Below are 16,419 nucleotides of genomic sequence, written 5' to 3' on the forward strand. Positions count from 1 at the left end.
AAATTATTCTATTATTCTAAGTTATAGAATATGTAGATATCCACTAATCTGGTGAAAAGATTATTCTCAGGACTTAAATGTGCATACAGTGTTTTCTTAGGAGAGGAGAAGAGGTTTGCTTATACATACGTCCTTCATATATTAGCTTACTTTCTGGTCACTCCAGGTAGAGGAGGGAATGGTGAGGAATTTCAATTTGCTTTGTAAAGTAATTATCTTCCACTGGCTCTTTATAGTCATAGCAGACACAAAACTATTGGTCACTCTCTCCTGAGACACATCTCAAGAGACTCAATGTCTCCATGTGGGTTTCATATTGCAATTCTCTGTAATTGCACTACATATCTAGTGGCTTTGCACTCCACATTAAGCCCTTAGGATCTGGCAGAGATCTATTCTATTTGGCTACATTGACTTCCTTAGTAGGAATCTCCTTTTAAATGACCCACAACAGGCACTCCTATCCTGATTCAGGGAAAAGTACAACTCATTTTCTATTCACCCCTCTCTTCTGAGTGGCATGCAGCCAGCTTCACTCAGCTTTAGGCCTTAGTTTTCTCGGATGTAAAATAAAAATTCCCTTCTGCCTTACACTTGAGAGTGTCCATGAAAATTTTTCTAAGTAAAATTTCAATTACAACCCCCCCCATCCATTCACATAGTACACATGATGAGAAAACATTTTTCGATTTTTTTCAATTGTTTTGAAGATGCTTTCATCAATAAGAATTATACAATATAGCCTATAATACATTTTAAAAGTATATGTCATGCCAAGCATAGTGGTGCACACCTATAATCCTAGCAATTCTGGAGGCTGTGACAGGAGGATTATAAGTTCAGGACCAGCCTCAACAATTTGGGGAGGCCCTAACCAACTTAGCAAGACCTTGTCTCAGAATAAAAAATAAAAAGAGCTGGGGACATGGCTCAGTGGTCAAGCATCTCTTGGTTCAATAGCCAGTTTCAAAAAATAAAATAGATATGTAAATAAAACAAAAGTATGTGTTAATGTGTGAACTCCAAAAACAACACTCATAGAGAAAGGAGAATAGGAAAGAGATTTTATTACCTTAGAAATCTTGTATTATTAGTTGAAGTGAAATTTGATTAAACTTTGTATCATTTTTAATACTGCAAAATTAAACTATAACTGATATACTATTCACTTAGAAACATGTAACAAAGGCAGCTACATTGAAGTCTTTTCCAAGTAATTGCTTAAAATTTGATAGAGTTGAAGAAACTATTGTTTCAAGTCACATGTATCGGGTTTTTTGAGAGTGACCATAGAAGTTTTCATATAATTTTAGATACATTTTCTGATGCCCAGATGCATTGCTATATAAAGTAGGCTGCCCCAGGGAAAGAAGTCATAAGACCACTTCAGTTTGGAAAATCTTAGGCACAAGAAAACCTCATTTAAAATTGGCCCAAATTTCATAATGTATGCTTTAATAAGTAACAGAAAGTAAATATATATTGTCATATTCAGTTTTGTTTGTGCAAGTAGTTTCATTAAGGACTAGGTTCTTTTCATATCATCATCTTTGACTTGCCAGTCTTTCAAAAGGCATTCTCCCTCCATGTTCGGAAGTGGCAATTTATGGCACAAATCCCAGATGACACAGGAACCAAAGGCAGAGATTTCTCTTCTTGGAAACAAGGTAATATCTAAGAAAATTTTTTATCACCTGTTATCACTTTTCATTGACTATCAGTACATTATTGTTGTATCTATTGATGCAAAGAGAAATAGGATTTACCCTTGGAATTGGGGTTATGGGAAAACAACTTTGAGTGTTATGGGAAAATAAAGAAGAAAAGAACCATGATGGTTGTCAGAGAGGCAGCTAATACTCTGCTAAATCTCTATCTATCCCCCAAATTCTCAGTGCTTTTTTGAAAAGTCTTTGGGGATAGTTCTGTTTCCACATCTACTGTTTTAAGAATTTTCCATATCTTCTCTTACTTCTCTGAGAACATCTATCAACATAAATAAAACAGAAAATCTCATTAAAGTTCAAATTTACTCATTGAAAATTACTTTTATCTGGATAAAGCCTAAAAGGCACAAGTAACCAGTGTGTAGCAATATTTTCTTAGATAATAATGACAAAAAATAGAGATATATCTTGAAGTACTTAGAGGTAAATGATGTAGTATGCTTTACTTTTAAATTATTTCATGGAAAACAAAGCTCTAAAATTAGAGAACAAGAATTAAAACCACATGTTGTTAATTATTGAACTTGAGTGATAGAATTATGCAGTTCATTATTCTATTTCCCATACTGTTTTGTATGTTTGGAAAGTTACATAATGAAATTCTTATGCTTTGAGATAAATACTGATATAGACACAGATGCATATGAAATATATATAGAAATTCAAACTCTAATGACTCTCTCCACTGCTGTTTCCTTTTATCTCCCGGTTGCTACAACGACCCACCAACTGATCTCCCACCCAACTTCTTCCTTTGACCCTATAGGATTTCTTTTCAACATAGCTGTTAAGATGATGGTTTTAAAATAGAAAACCAAATGTTTCCCCTCTATTGAAAGCCTTTATACTTAGAGTATGTGTAAAATAGTACATCTCACATGGTGTTATTTATGGTCCAGTCCCAATATTTGAATTCATAACTCTGCCTTCATGTCATCCTCCCACACCCTTCATTTCCTCTTCTCCAGTCACATGGCATTTCTTTCTGTTGAACACACCTATGCTATTAATTCTTCTTGAAAGATGTTTCCCACATATCTAGCCATATCCCTCAAATCATGAATTTCTATAGTAACTATATTTTACAATTATACTTTACAACTCTGCATCACTTTCATTGATTTTTTTCTATTTTTTTTTTTTCATTTTATTAAACACTATAATACATTTCAATAATATGAATTCAAAAACAGTGACTAGAGTTTGACATCTGGTTCTGTCAAGCCTTTATCCTCAAAGTAGGACATAAGACTGAATAGATCTATTTGGGAAAAGGCCGAAGTCATTTTCTCAAGAATTTTATGATCCTCACATTCTTAAATGTTTTTTGAATCCAATCTTCTGAGATAAGCTTTCAAAATGAGTGACCTCTCATTAGAAGATCTAGAAATTCCTGAACTCTCTCCAGTTGTCCTGGTTTACCTGCATGTCTCAGAACAGAATCAAAGGGACTATGGATTACTAACAAGACAAAGTCTACCCATTGCTTTGGTATAAAATATTAATAGTGCCTTTTATTCTTCCATCATAAAAAGACATTCCTCTTTGATAATGGTGTAAGGAAACATCACCCCTAAATCCTCCAATCAGTATATTAGTAGGAATTTACAACTGCCACTTAGTCATGTCAAGCTGCATGCAGAACCCATTTTTAAAAATTGTTTATTCTAATTTATTATATATCACAGAAGAATGCATTACAATTCATATTACACATGTAGAGCACAATTTTTCACTTCTCTGGTTGTACCAAAGTAGAGTCACACCACTTGTGTCTTCATAAATATACTTAGTCCATCTCATTTCACTGTCTTCTACCCCCACAGCTCCTTCCTTCTCCTACCACCCCTCTGCCCTATCTAGAGTTCATCTATTCCTCCCATGCTCCCCCTTCTAACCCCAGTATAAATCAGCCTCCTTATATCAGAGAAAACATTCGGCATTTGTTTTTTGGGGATTTACTAACTTTACTTAGCATTACATTCTCCAACTCCATCCATTTACCTGCAAATGCCATGATTTTATTCTCTTTTAATGCTGAGTAATATTTTATTGTGTGAATATATATATCACATTTTCTTTATCCATTCATCTACTGAAGGGCATATAGGTTGGTTCCATAGTTACCTATTGTGAATTGTGCTGCAATAAACATTGATGTGGCTGTGTCCTTATAGTGTGCTGTTTTTAAGTCCTTTGGGTGGGATAGCTGGGTCAAATGGTGGTTCTATTCCCAGTTTTCTAAGGAATCTCCATACTACTTTCCAGATTGGCTGCACCAATTTGCAGTCCCACCAGCAATGTATGAGTGCTCCATTTCCTCCACATCCTTGTCAACACTTCTGGTGCTGCCATTCTGACTGGAGTGAGATGAAATAGTAGAGTAGTTTTGATTTGCATTTTTCTAACTGCTAGAGATATTGAAATTTTTTTCATATATTTGTTGATTGATTGTATATCACCTTCTGAGAAGTGTCTATTCAGTTCCTTGTCAAATTTATTGGTTGAGTTATTTGGGGTTTTTTGGTGTTTAGCTTTTTGAGCTCTTTATATACCCTAGAGATTAGTGCCGTATCTGTTGTGCAAGTGGTAAAAATTTGCTCCCAAAATGTAGGCTCTCTAACCACCTCATAGATTATTTCTTTTGCTGAGAAGAAGCTTTTTCATTTGAATCCATCCCATTTATTAATTCTTGATTTTAATTCTTGTGCTATAGGAGTTTTATTAAGGAAGTAGGGGCCTAATCTGATATGATGGAGATTTGGGCCTACTTTTTCTCCTATTAGACGCAGGGTCTCTGGTTTTATTCCTAAGTCATTGATCCATTTTGAGTTGGGTTTTGTGCATGCTAAAAGTGAGGTGTTTATTTTGATTTTGTTGCATATGGATTTCCAGTTTTCCCAGCACCATCTGTTGAAGAGGTGATCTTTTCTCCAATGTATGTTTTTGGTGCCCTAGTGTAATATAAGATAACTATAATTATGTGGGTTGGTCTCTGTGTCCTCTATTATGTAGACATTGGTCTACAGGTCTATTTTGGTGCCAAGGCCATGCTATTTTTGTTACTGTTGCTGTGTAGTATAGTTTTAGGTCTGGTATAGTGAGCCACCTACTTCACTCATTTTGCTAATGATTGCTTTAGCTATTCTGGTTCTCTTATTTTTCCAGATGAATTTCATGACTGCTTTTTCTATTTCTATGAGGAATTTCATTAGGATTTTGATTGGAATTGCATTAATTTTGTATAATGCTTTGTTAGAATGGTCATTTTGATAATATTAATTCTGCCTATTCAAGAACAAAGGAGATTCCACAGTTTTTTATTTTATTTTATTTGAGGCTATTGTAATTGGGGTAGTTTTCCTCATTTCCCTTTCAGAGGATTTATCACTGATATACAGAAATGCCTTTGATTTATGGGTGTGGATTTTGTATCATTCTACTTTGCTGAATTCAGTTACTAGTTCTAGAAGTTTTATGGTGGAAGTTTTCGGGTCTTCTAGATATAGAATGATATTGTCAGCAAATAATTCTAATTTGAGTTCTTATTTTCCTATTGTATTCCTTTAAATTATTTTGACTGTATAATTTCTCTGGTCAGTGTTTCAAGAACTATATTCAATAGAAATGGAAAAGAGGGCATTCCTGTCTTGATTCGGTTTTTAGAGGGAATTCTTTCAATTTTTCTCCATTTAGAATGATGTTGGCCTTGGGCTTAGCATAGATAGCTTTTACAATGTTGAGATATGTTCCTGTTATCCCTAGCTTTTCAAGTGTTTTGAACATTAAGGGGTGCTGTATTTTGTTGAATGCTTTTTCTGCATCTATTGAGATGATTATATGGTTTTTATTTTTAAGTCTATCGATGTGATGAATTACATTTATTGATTTCCATTTGTTGAACCAAACTTGCATCCCTGTGATGAACCTCACTTGATCGTGGTGTACTATCATTTTGATATTTTTTGTATTTGATTTGCCATCATTTTATTGAGAATTTTTGCATCTATGTTCATCAGAGATATTGGTATAATGTTTTCTTTATTTGATGAGTCTTTGCCTGGTTTTGAAATCAGGGTAATAGTGGCCTCATAGAATGAGTTTTCTATTTCCTGAAATAAATTGAAGAGTATTGGTATTAGTTCTTCTTTAAAGGTCTTGTAGAACTTGGCTATGCATCCATCAAGTCCTGGGCTTTTCTTGGTTGGTAGGGTTCTGATGGCATCATCTGTTTCATCACTTGAATATGATCTATTTAAATTGTGTATGTCATCTTGGTTCAATTTGGGCAAATCTTATGACTCTAGAAATTTGTCAATGCCTTCAATGTTTTCTATTTTATTGGTGTACAGTTTTCAAAATAATTTCTGATTATCTTCTGTATTTCTATAGTGTTTCTTGTGATATTTTCTTTTTCATCATGGACATTAGTAATTTGAGTTATCTCTCTTCTTCTCTTTGTTACCATGGCCAATGTTTTGTCAACTTTATTTATTTTTTCCAAAAACCAACTTTTGTTCTTTTAATTTTTTCAATTGTTTCTTTGTTTCAATTTTTTATTTCAACTCTGATTTTAATTATTTCATGTCTTCCATGGATTTTGATATTAATTTATTCCTCTTTTTTCTAGGGCTTTGAGATATAGTGTTAAGTCATTTATTTGTTGACTTTTTCTTCTTTGAAGGAATGAACTCCATACAATGAACTTTTCTTTTAGTGTTGCCTTCATAGTGTCCCAGAGATTTTGATATGTTGTAGCAGTGTTCTAATTTCCCTCTAAGAATTTTTTAATCTCCTCCTGATGTCTTTTGCAACCCATTTTTCATCCAGTAGCATATTATTTAGTCTCCAAATTTTGCACTAGCTTTTATTTTTCATTTTATCATTGATTTCTAATTTCATTCCATTTTGATATGATAGAATGCAGAGTAGTAGCTCTAATTTTTAAATATTTGCTTAGAGTTGCTTTGTAGCATAATGTACTGTCTATTTTAGAGAAGGACTAATGTGTTGCTGAAAAGAAAGTGTATTCATTCATTGAAAGATGAAATATTCTATATATGTCAGTTAAGTCTAAGTTATTGATAGTATTATTGGTTCTATATTTTCTTAGCTCAGCTTTTGTTTGGAAAGTCAATCCAGTGGTGAAAGAAGTGTGTTAAAGTCACCCAGAATTATTATGTTGTGTTCTATTTGACTCTTGAACTCAAAAAGAATTTGTTTCATGAACATAGATGCTCCATTGTTTTGGGCATATAAATTTATTATTGTTATGTCTTTTTGATGAATGGTTCCCTTAAGCAGTATGAAATATCCTTCTTTATCCCTTTTGATTAAATTTGGCTTGGAGTCTACTTTATTTGATATGAGAATGTAAATCCCTGCTTGTGATCCAAGATGTAGGTAGTTGTTTTCAGTGATGGGATGTCGCATGGAGAGAGCCATGCAATGATATTGAAAAATGAGATCAGAGATGAGCTCTGTGTCATGCAATGTGTGGCTGTCTGTTGACTTCAAAGCCTGTGTCAAGTTCTTGGGTGCAGGCAGGCTACTGAGCATAGGAGACTGTCTCCATTGGTGCAGAGTCCCAAGATGGAGGTGACAAGTGGAGCCCCACATTAGTAGATAGGTGTCCACATGGGAGTGGCAGCTGGAGTTCCTGCATGTGGGAAGATGCTGGGTGTCCTGTGTGGGAGCGGTGTCCATGATTTCTGCTCCAGTTGGTGGCCGAAAGTTCTGCAAGGGTGCTGATGCCAATGGTTCCAGAATACTGCCTCCCTCTGGCGCACCATCTTGGGTCTACCACAACCCCATTATTTTTAAGATGCTGAAAACATCCAGAACTCTTTGCAGGACTGCAAGATACTTAGGCTCAAACCCCTTATTAAATTTCCAATGATATAACCCCAAATGATAAACTATTTAATATTATGAACCCTGATTATTGCATAAGGGACTAATTTTTATGCTTAATTTATCCTAAACATTATGCTTTAATTTTTGTTTATTGTCCCTTTTCTGCCTCTATCACATAATCATTATGAAAATAGAATTTTTTCTGTTTTGTTCACTTTTGTCTCCCCAACCCTCCAATTTAATGTAGTTGTGAGCACATTGAAAGTGCTGAATAAATACTGTTAAAAGTAACAGAGATTCTGGCATTCATACTATACTTCTTTCCATCTCTAAAATTGATCTCATCATTTTATGACACCTCTTTCTAATATGCTTTTTTTCTACTTAAAGGCCAAAAAAGGTCATTTTAAAAATAAAAATGGAATTCTAGCACAGGATCCTTCTTTTGAAATTTGGCTCATAACTTTCTTTCTGTGAAGCATTTAAGTTTTTCAATGTCTGAATGCTTTATTGTCTTTATTCTAGGTTTATGTATATTCAGGTTTATGTCTTTATTCAATTACTTTATACTAAATAAGTGGAAATGTGCAAAGAAAGACATATAACAGGGGATAGGGTATAACTCTTGAGCTTCTGGAATTTTCAAGTGTATGCAAGTGAAAATATACAAATAAATTAATGAGGCTTTCAGTTTTTCTTACATAAAATATTCAAATATTTCATGTGGTCATGTTACTCATGTTTATACACACATGTTGCACTTGAAATAACAAAGTTAAGTAAGTAGGATCAATTATGAGAGTTTTTCCTCTCAAGATGTAGAAAACTGGAGCAGCAAATATTGAGAATCAGACCTTAAGGTCCAGATAAAGAGAAAACAAACTTGCCTTAACTCCATGCATCTCTTCTCTTTCCATTTTAGAACTAAATATTGTAGTTTGGAAATAAACATGAGTGTAAGGCTCAAAAACCCTGAAACTTCATTTTACCTTTATGTCCCATGTGAGCCTATAAAAACCACTGACCTCCACATTTTTTCCTCTGTTCAATCAGAAGGCACAGATAAATTTCTGTAGGTCCATTGCTACACTACTGACTTGTCACTAAAGCTCTATGTTTTTCATAAAAGTAAGGATTTATATTTTAAAATATTTAAGATTCTTGTTACTATTTTATCTCACCCTACCATTAACAAGATATCATGTATCCATACAAGCATGGTGAAATGATACAACTGAATAGATGTCACAGACAATGTTACCTTCTTTGAAAGCAGATAGAAGAAAAGCATACTTTTGATAAATTTCCCTGATCTCTCATTTTGATCAGAATTTATCTGAATTGATTTTACTAGTTCATACTGTAATTTATGGATCCCATAATCCATCTGGCTTAGTTCACATTAAGACTAATAGTCTTAATGCACTCTTCTTCTGTTGTTTTAGGCAAAATGAATGGAATGAAACTTGCTGTGACATTGATGTTTGGAATAAAAAGCCATTTACACTGCATATGATATAACTCAGAATTTATTTCTTTGACCACAAACTTACAGTTACAACCTTACTGTGAGATACTAGTGAGGGGTACAAGAGTAGAATTTGGGAACCAAATTCATCACTCTAACTCACTGTGAAGCTTCACAAATCATTCAGGAAAACAAAACAACTTGATAAAAAAAAAATTCTTCATACAATTAATTATATAATCTAAATTTCATCTGTTATTAGTTATGCTTTTTATTGGAATAAAAAGTTTTATTTAATCTCTTTTAGTAGTCAGCAATCTCTCATATCTCCATATTTCCAGCTGTAATTAATTGTAACTTTCTGTGTCTTTGAATTCAGAACAACAGTTTGAATCTTTCATTTATAGTTCTTCACAGTGGTGGTTTGCTGTTTCTAACTAAATGAATGAGTTATGAAGGGAAGCTGTAGCTGCCATTCTTGTTAATATCATTTATAAACTAAAACATTAAAGGACTGCTTATTTAATGGTTTTTATAGTGTAAAACTAGTAAATATTGCATACCTTCGTCATCACCTGTGTCTAGAACTGCTATAAGAATAAATACATAACCTGAGTGAATACCTTTTCTCTAGAATTAAGGAGAATATGTATCAGGTAACAGAGGTAGTTAATGCTAACTATATTTGAACATATTACTTGAATCCTTGACAAAATAGGGACAATTTTCCTCCTGCCTTGGATATGGCTACAGTTTTTGTCTGAAACAAAGGTTACAAAATGTTAGGTGGTATATCAAACTTCTTCAGCATGTTGGTCAGACCAACATAATCTGTATTCCTGTCTCCATACATGAATCAAAACAGGTATGTGGAGTTATGAAATACAGCCACAAGAATAAAAAGAATTCCTTAAGCATAAAGTTCTTATTTGTTATTTTCATTTTGGAAAACTTCTTGTTAATAGGCATAAGTCTTAGTTAATAATTTCCCAGCACTTAATTTTTTACTTGTTTTCTTTTTTAATTAACTGTAAGGATTTAAATTTACAAAATGTTAGTGTTTAAGACTTATTACTAATTCCTAATGCTATTATTAAGAAGATACTATTTATTCATACAAACAGTGCATTGCACAACTAAACACATCTTACTGGATACTAATGTTATCTTCTCTGAGAGCAGATAGAATATATACTTTTATGTCAAATTTTAAACACATATAGTTATTGTTCTAATTTCTCTTCTGATCATATACTTTTTAGTCAAAAATTTGTTCAAATTATGACCTAAAATTCACACATTACATTTAACTAAATGTACCTAAATCTTTCAATTAATTTTCTTGGTATTTTGTTACATATATAAATTAGACTTGTGCAGTTTTAAGAATTGTTATATAATAAATATGCAATGAATAACTATCAGCTGTACATGAGAATCATCCTTTTAATCTATCTTTCTTTATAGGCTTAACAATATTTGTAGTTTTATTCCTCTAAAATTTTTGTTATTCTAGTGGGTGTGTTATAGTATCTCATTGTGGTTTAGTTTACATTTCCCATATTACTCATGAACAATTTGCCTGCTCAAGTATTTTCTACATTTGTTTCTATGAGATTTTTTTGTTCCTTATGTGTATTCCAAGACTTCTTCCACTCCCTGGCTCATCTATTCAGATTTATAAGGTTGTTATTTAATTACTGGAAATTTACATTTTTATATTTTATTAATGTATAAATAAATATTTTTAGATGAATTGATAGATATAGATAGATAGTGAAATAATTACTACAGGTAAGCAATGTAACATATCCATAATCTCATATAGTGAACTTTTTGTTGTGTGAATAAGAGTAGCTAAAATCTACCCTCTTAGAAAATTTTTCACATGTAACCATGCTGTACTTCAACTTATATTTATGCATCCTTCATACCTGCAGATTATATGGGTTCTTGAATCCATCCTTTCAGTATTATAACACTGTCTTTATTGCTGTAGTTTTGAGATAGGGTTAAAGATCAGACAGTCAGTTTAGGTAATAAATGATAGGATTCGAGAGGATGACAACTGGTTACCAAAGAAAGAACAATAGGTTGCTAACAATTAACCTCCCCAATCTGGCTCCTATTCAGAAAAAGAAGACAATGATTAAAGAGCATGGTTTTAGAGTCTATAAGAAAGCAAGTCACACCCCCTAAGCAATTCAGCTCAGAAGCCCCTATCTCTTCAGACTATCATATCTCTTTCTTAAATAAACCATGCTTGCTCTGCTTACCTTGGGAGTTTCTAGGGTGTTAATTTCTCAAGAACAACACTGATGCTGACACTGGGGAACAAGAACCCCTTCCCTTCTCTACAGGACCACTATCAGTTTCACAACAGTACTAGATTTCTGTTGCAGGAATTCTTTTCTTTTTCCCCTCTCCCAATCTTGCCTTAAATTTTCTTGGCCCTTTATGTTTCTATATGCTTGTTGTAATTATTTTTTTCAATTTTCATTGCAAAAGAACATTACCAAAAACAATAATTTGTTGGGTTCATGTGGAACCTATAGATCGACACAAGAGTAGTGACAGGTTTACCATACAGCCTTCAAATGCATAAAAGTGGCATATTGCTACATGGATCCTGGTTTATTTAATTTTCTCTCAATAATATCACAAGATTTTTTGGAAGGTATAGAACATCATTTGTTAGAATTATTAGTTATTATTTTAGCAAAGTTTTTCATAGACTTGATAGTTGAGCATCCTTATCACTTTTCTGGTATTTAGAGTGTTTGCATATTTCAGGAAAAGGTATGATGTTTGCTATGAATATTATCAGTTATTATATTGCTATGTTACATATTATTAATTATTATTATGTATTATGAAGAGACTAGAGAATTCCTTTTTTATATTTTTAAGTTGTAGATGAACCCAATACCTTTCTTTAAATTTATTTTTATGTGGTGCTGAGGATCAAACCCAGTGCCTTGCACCTGCTAGGCAAGTACTTTACCACTGAGCCACAACCCCAGCCCAAGAATTCCATTTTTTTTTCTTAGATTAAAATTTAATGTCAAAAATGAGAGTTAAATATTTATTAAATGATTCTTCTAAATAATCATAGATAAGAAAATCATGAGATCATCATGATTTTTCTTTTATTTTGTTGATATTATACATTAGTAAAATATTTTAAATAATAAATGAACCTAGCATTTTTATTTTGGGGAAGGGGGATCCTGAAGATTGAACTCAGAAGCACTCGATCACTGAGCCACATCCTGAGCATTATTTTGTATTTTATTTACAGACAGGGTCTCACTGAGTTGCTTAGTAACTAGCTTTTGCTGAGGCAGTCTTTAAACTCGAGATCCTCCTGCTTCAGCCTCCCCAGCCACTGAGATTACAGAAATGCTCCAAAGCACCCAGCTGAACCTAGCATTCTTAAACAAACAAACAAAAAAAATGATCAAAACAGTATGCATTTGATGCTTTGCTAGATTTCATTTGCTTGTGGCTTAAAATCTCTGTATTTGTGCTCAGGAGATGAAGAATACTCATACAGCCTTTGCTAATTTCTCTTCAGTTACCATTTTCAGGACTTGAGATCAAATTTATATACTTTCTAAAAAATTAACAGGGAAGCATTCTTTTATTTTCCATTTCTCTATTCTCTTTCAAAAAATTAACTAGTAAAATCACATAGAGAAACCGGATATTCTGCAGATTCATTTTATTCATCACATATATGAACCATTCATCTTGAATTATTCTCAAGTCAATTTTAGTAAGTTGTATTTTACCCAGATTTTAAAATAATTTGACACAAAGTTGTTAGCAGTACATTCATTATAAATTTAATTTCTCTGTAAGCTAGTGTGTTATCCCTTTGCCATTCATCATATGATCAATTGTTTTTTCTTTTTATTATTGCCCAACATTGATAATTATTTTTAATATTTAAGATATAATGATAACTAAGATGATTTTCTCCATTAGACAATTGCTTTTATTTTTATTTTTTTAATTTTCTTTGTTCTAATTTCTATACTTATATTTTGTTGAAGTTGTTTAGTTCCTTGTTGAGGTGAAGATTTATCCCAATAGATTGGAAATTTTTCTTTATAATATATTCTTATATGTATAAATTTTGCTGTGAATAGAGCTTTAGTTGCCATTCCATATGTTTTTGTTTGTTTGTTTTTTAAGACAGGTTCTTGTTAAGTTCCTTAGGGCCTTGCTAAGTTGATGAGACTGTCTTGAACTTGGGATTCTCCGGCTTCAGCCTACTGAGCCACTTGGATTGGAGGGATATGCGACCTTGCCAGGCCCTAAGTTTTGTCACATATCTGATTAGATTTATTTTTAACTATTTTCAGTGTGTCTTTTGATATTTAATATTTCTCATTATATTTTTTTTACTTTGTTGCTTTATTCTACATGACCTTCATTCTTATGAGAGTTGCCCTGTCCTTTTTTTCTTCTTGCAACTATTTTATGAAAGAAGCCAAGTAATTTGTCATGTAAGAGTATTACATATTTCAGATTTTACCAATTATATCCCCATGGTATTATTTAATTTTTTCTCTGCAATCAATATTTCCTTTAAATTGTCAGTTAAATTCGGTGACTTACTTAGAAAATGAATTTTAATTATTAATTATACACAAGAATATTTCTTAAGTGATGCAGTGAAATTCCTTTAAGAGTGACATAAGGTCTGATTGTATGTGTGTCTCTCTCTTTTTTGTATATGATGCTAAAACTGATGAGCAGGATACTTCTGTTATGAACTTTACCATTTGATTTTGCCTAAGTGTTTTTGTAGCCTTAAAAATTATTTCAGAGCTTAGAGTATACCTCAGTGTTAGAACAATTGCCTAACATATTCAAAACCCTTCATTCAATCCCCAGTACAACTTAAAAACAAAAAAACTTTAATGTATTTCTAGAATGGGCTTAAATTGGTATAAATTAGATCATCTATATTGATAAATTATTTTTAATTTTTTAAACAGAAATGTTTCCATAATCTTATCCTCATCAACTGCTTAGTTTTCATATGGACAAATGAAGTAGGAATATCAGGATAAATCTTATTATTTAGTTTACCCATGATTTTGGAATAATTATTTCTAAGAATCCTTTAATGAAACATGTATCATTATAAACTTATAAATTAAAAATATTTGATGTGTTTAACTCACTTCTATTTAATATTCCTTTTTTAATATTTGATGTTCTTAACTTTGTTCAACACCATGTTTGTAGAGGGTTTATTTTTTAAATTTTTTTTGGCTATTACCATTTTTTATAGAATTTTGATCTCCAGCAAAACCCAGAGTACCAGACAAATCTTGTACACTTTCTTCTCAAACCTAGCTACCCCTATTAAGGATTTGTTAAGTTTTTTATTAAAAAAAAAAGATCGAGACAACATATATGGGTATATGTATAAAGTATATTTTAAATTTCCAAAGTAAAATACTGAGAACATTTGACATTTTTGCCTTTGACTGATATATTTTTAAGTCGTCGTCGTCGTCGTCGTCCTCCTCCTCCTCCTCCTCCTCCTCCTCCTTCTTCTTCTTTTTATTTATATATGACAGCGGAATACAATACAATTCTTATTACACATATAGAGCACAATTTTTCATATCTCTGATTGTATACATAGTATATTCACAATAATTCGTGTCTTCATACCTGTACTTTGTATAATAATGATCATCACATTCCACCATCATTAAAATACGTTCTTCTAAGGAGGTGATTTTATATTTCTTTTTGAGTAATTATATTTAAAATTTGTTATTTTATTCTTATTAAAATATTTTGCCATAAAATGCTCTACCTAGTCAACTAGATTATGAATAAAGTACATTTTGAAGTATGGTTACTCATCAATTACTTTGAAAAGTCTGAAAATCTTTTAAAACTTTCTCTTCCATCTTCACACATATTCTATTTTAAGGGGACAGACAGATGAGGATGGTTAGAGCACAAGGTTAGGAGAATAATTCTACAAAATGAGCCCAAAGAACTGACTTCCCATATGTTTTTTTGTTGTTGTTGTTGTTTTGTTTTTTTTTTTTTTTTTTTTTTTTTGCCAAAAAAGCAATCTGCCTGCAGTCCTGCCTGGCCTGAGGGAACAGGATATGTCACATTCTTCAGCCAACTGAGGCAGGGGACAAAGGTCTGGCATTTAGTGTAGATAATGAATGAACCACAAGAGAGATTTGGGGCTTGTTTTCAAAACAAGACAAAAGGTTGCTAACAGCTAATCTCCAGGATGGCACAATGAATTGCTTATGATTATCCCCTGTGTTCCTGCTCCTTCTGCACTTAGCTCATATATGGAGAAGAAAGAGAAAGTGGGAGGTTTGGGGGTCTATAAAAGAGCAGGACATACCCACACCTGCACACAATCAGCTCTGGGCCCATTTCTCTTCGGAGAAGGCTGCTGTCCCTGTCTTTTTCTTAAATAAAACTTGGTTTGTATGCTTGTGTCCACATTTCTCATGTGTCTAATCTTCAACACAGAGGAAATAGGGCCCCGTTCCTGATCTCCAAGACAGGTATTACTATCTTTCCAGAAAATAGCAAGTCTAGTTCTATCTCCTTCTGGTTGCTGTATCATTAATTACTTTGCCTAATAGCATCTGTGGCTATATTTCTCCTTGGTTTTTACCCCTAGTCAGACTTTTCTGTCCTGCACATTGATATGTGAACACAGAGTAATGCTCTCACTCTCCATTCTCTGCTACTTGCTCTTCCTACTACCCTCTCTTTGAAAGGAAAAATAATGAACCCAGGAGCAGATTTTGATTGATCAACAATGAATTTTATTAACCAGCAAAATCAAGCAGACAGGCTTTGGAGGAGCATATTTTCAGGAGAAAATGGTTGGCAGGTGCAAAGACTGTCAAAGTTTTATAGAGTTCTAGTAGGACCAGGTTTTTGGGAGGAGTTAGCTAGTTTTGGCAGGCTTATGGTGGCTGAGTCATAACAGAAGGTATTTCAGCTGTGGCAGGGAGAGAGGCCTTGACCAACTGGAGGAAGGATTATAGATAAAGGAAATTGTAAGTGCTCAGGGCCCATTGTCCTTCCTGGAGGACATGACTTTCCATAGCCTTCAGCCATGATCTCTCCCTTCTTCTACTATTTTTCAAAAGAAGAGTTTGTACTTCTTCTATTTTATTGTGACTTACTGCTAAAATTTTACAAGTAACCAAGACTACATATGATCCAACTAATTGTTTATTATTACACAGTCTACTTATGTGATCTTCATTTTATGTTGCTGTATTTTTGCTGCTACACTTATTTTCTGTACTTTTTATTACATTGCACTTTTTTTCCATATTTTAATTAAAT

This window comes from Marmota monax, unplaced genomic scaffold (assembly GCF_021218885.2).
Source record: "Marmota monax isolate L192 unplaced genomic scaffold, Marmota_monax_Labrador192_F-V1.1 WCK01_AAM20220418_F8-fsc00001, whole genome shotgun sequence".
NCBI lineage: Eukaryota > Metazoa > Chordata > Mammalia > Rodentia > Sciuridae > Marmota > Marmota monax.